This window comes from Schistocerca americana, chromosome 7 (assembly GCF_021461395.2).
Source record: "Schistocerca americana isolate TAMUIC-IGC-003095 chromosome 7, iqSchAmer2.1, whole genome shotgun sequence".
In the NCBI taxonomy this organism is placed as follows: domain Eukaryota; kingdom Metazoa; phylum Arthropoda; class Insecta; order Orthoptera; family Acrididae; genus Schistocerca; species Schistocerca americana.
Window position 1 is genome coordinate 270,464,364 of NC_060125.1, and position 3,918 is coordinate 270,468,281.

A 3,918-nucleotide genomic window follows, 5' to 3' on the forward strand; every position below is an offset into this window, starting at 1 on the left:
TCTGATTCTGATTTTAATACTGATTCTCCCACCTCTCCCCAATTAACTGCTGGTTCTTCTTCTATCACGTCATCAGACAAGTTTTTCCCCTCGTAGAGGCCCCAACGTACACTTTGCACCTGTCCGCCTGTTCTCTGCATTTAACAGCCGAGTTCCCAATGGATTCTTAATGTTACTACCCTTGTTTTTAGATTCACCGAAGGATGCTTTGACTTTTCTACATTCTGAGTCAGTCATTCTGACTATCACATTTTTCATGCAGTCATTCCACCTTAGCTTCCCTGCACATTCTGTTTATTTCATTCTTCAGTGACTTGTATTTCTGAAATCCTGAAATTCTCGGAACATTTTTTTTTACTTCCTTCTTTTGTCTATTAGCTGAAATATTTCATCCCTTATCAATGGTTTCTTTGCAGTTACATATTTTGTACCTATGTTTTTCTCTACAACTTCTGTGACTGTCCTTTTAGGAGATGACTATTCCACTTCAGTTGAACTGCCTACTGAGCCTTTCGCTATCGCAGTTTCTGTAGCCTCAGAGAACTTCCAGGGTATCTCCTAATTCTTTCAAACCATCCCATTTCTTGCACATTGATTAATCCCTACTATTCTCATAACCTTCAGCCTACTCTTCGTAACTACTAAATAGTAACCTGAATCTATATCTGCTTTTTGGTACGCCTTACAATCCAGTATCTGATTTCGGAATCTCTGTCTTTTCCACGTATACCTCCTTCTCTTGTGAACAAAGTGTGCGCTATTATTATCTGAAATTTATTGTCGTTCCGACTACCGAGCCCGTATTCTCCCGTAACCTTTGCTTCTACTCCTTCCCGTACAACCGCACACCAGCAGCTCGAAACTATTAGATTTTCGTCTCCCTTTAAATACTGATTTACCCGTTCAGTACCCTCATATACGTTCTCTGTCTCTTCATCTTCTGCTTGCGACGTCGGGATGGATAACTAAATTACTGTTGTCGGAGTTAGTTTCCTATTGATTCTGCTGAGAACAACCCTTTCACTAAACTGTTCATAGTAACTCACTCTTTGTCCTATCTTCCTATTCATAAAGAATCATACTACCGTTATGCCATTTTCTGCTACGGCTGATATTATTGTTATTTGACCAAAAACCTTTGAATTCTTTCCAATTCACTTCACCGACGCATACTCTATCTAGAATGAGCCTTAGCATTTTCGTTTTCAGATTTTCTAGTTTCCCCACGACGTTCAAACTTCTGACATTCAGTGCCCCAACTATTATAACGTAATCCCTTTTTTTAGGCATTCAGTCTTTTTCTCATGGTCGCAGTCCTCTACAGGAGATCCGAATAGGGGACTAGTCTAGGATCTATCGCCAATGGAGCCATCATCACAACCCTTTTTCGATTACAGGCCGTACGTCCTGTGGATACAAGTAACGTGTATTTAATGAAGTGGTTTCCATTGCCTTCTGTGTCCTAATGCCGTTGATAATTCGTATTTTAAGGTCAATTTCCCATTCCAAGGGCTAAAAGTGCCCTGATCCTCTGTCCACTCCTCCGCCCTCTTTGAAAAAGCCTTTGTCCGAATGAATGTGACTTCTTATGGCGCATATCTTCGGCCGCCATTGTTAATAATTTTTGCCAAAAATGTAGGCAGTGACGGGGTTCGAAGCCAGGACCGAGGACTTTCGGATTTCTAATCAAAGACGCTGCCTTTTAAGAAAGAGTTAAGGAAACGCTGCGGAAGGAGGACGACGGATAGGACAATGGTCAACATCGAGACAACGTGGTCTAGATCAGGGGCAGGATTAAGCAGATGTATTTATTTATTTATTTATTAGTTACAAAATACCCTAAGAATGCCGTAACGAGCGTCCGAGCCGTCTTCTCGTCTGTTGGTAAGTTTTGCCCCCTGTTCTGTCTGTAGCGGATCAATATGCTCCAAAATCAATTTTAGTAACCGCGTCTCATACCCAGAACGACCAGTGACCAGGAGGGTTCACAACTAGTGAACCTGAATAATTAGCGAAGTGGGTCCTGTACTCCAGGTGGCCGCTGAAAGAAGCATATGTCGTCATCAGTAGGGACCAAGAGTTGAGTTGCCTTCGTGAGCATCACGAAATATGTAGTAAGGAGCCATGAATATTAGCCAGTTGTCAGCATTGGTCCTGGCAGGTGGAAAATAAATCCTTTCGGGACGTAATAATAGTCAGGGGAGACAAACTCAGGGAACAGCCGCAAGAGTAACGCCAGAATGAGCTGCGTGAAGAGCCAGCAGCCGCCGGTCGCGTCACAAGTCAGGCGGTGCCCGTCCGAATCATCGACCGAGTATCTGAGACACCGGAGATCGTCCGTCAGATAAAGAGGGAATTTACCGTTCGTAGCACCGTACCACAATGCACGCGCCGCCGTAGGTGGAAAAGGCGTGTGTACTGCTCGCCACACCGTGTTCCAGCCAATTTCGGGGCGCCGGTGTGCGACCATATTGATGAGTGTTGCTGGTAGTAAACGTGATAATAGTCTTTAATGATGGGCATACGTACAGACGGAAAATATGCTCGTGAGTAGCTGAAGTAAATTAAGAACTCCCTGATGTGGGCGAGTGCCGGTGAAACGTGTCGCACAGAAATCGGTGGTTTTAGAGAGCGTGTTTCCACTTCGGGTATCAGGGTGCCAGTCAGACTGGTGTGGGCAGAGGGCCACGTACAGCGCATAGTGTGGAGGTAGAGTGATCCCGCACAGTTATGGACATGATATATAACGATATAGCCTGTCCGCTGTGCCCTAGACCACTGGAGGTACACCTACGTATACATATAAGGGGCAGTCAACTGAAAATCAAACACCAATCACAACGGTATTGTGGAACGGTCCCATTCAAAAGTTATTACGACATGCGTTAAGGCATTTATCCCACTGGGAGGCGAAACGATCAGTTCTTGTGTCTTGGAACGCCGTCGGCCACCGACGGTTCTACAACCACACCCACTGTTGCGCTACCTCGTCCAGCTGAAACCGATGGTAACGCTTGTCTTCTTCAGACCGACAGACATGTGAACAGCACACAATGAAATGTCTGGGCTGTACGGTGAACGTAGCAGTGTTTCCCAAGGAAACGGCTGAAGCTTGCTTTCGTCAAATTGGCAGTGTTCAGACGCGCGTTATGGACTGCAGGGGTCCTCTGCGCAAGCGAGGAACCACAATCAATGCGCAGAGCTATGAAGACACTTTGCAGAATATGTGACACTTCACAGAGCCAAAAATACTAGGAATACCGTCGGACAGCATCATCTCGTAGCACGATTACACCTTTCAATCCATTCCATGATCCGGTTGTTCCGGGTGTTAGGTTTTCACTTGACTACTCTTTATATAACCATTTTTCTAATACCTGTGGATTTAACATTCTTTGTTAGACAATTTTACAATTAAAATATTACTGCACGAGTTCTCAATTTATGAAATATAATTATTCTTCATTTATTAGGAAATTGCCAGTTCACAGAATTTTGTCAACCGATACAATTTTTCCAAAACCATAAACAGTTATTGCCTTTACAATTTGGAATTATTATTTAGCTAAGCAATCAATCATTTATTTCCAGGCACTGAGTCATGACCTTTCTTTTTCTCAGTATCAGAGGTGCTAATGATCTGACTCACGCATTATCCAGACGAGAATAAATTAAACATAACTGATAAGAAAGCCTGTGCTGATATAACTGTGTAATGCTCAACAAGGGACTTCGATACCTTTCCGATAATATCGGCAAGAACAGGCGCTATCATTATAGAAACATGCTGATTAACGGGCGATAAAAGAAAATTAACTGATTTTATCTATTTCCGGACTTACAAACAACTTACGAAATTATAGCCCAACTACACTATATATATATGTACAGCTTGCAGCAGGTAGTACAAAGGCTCTG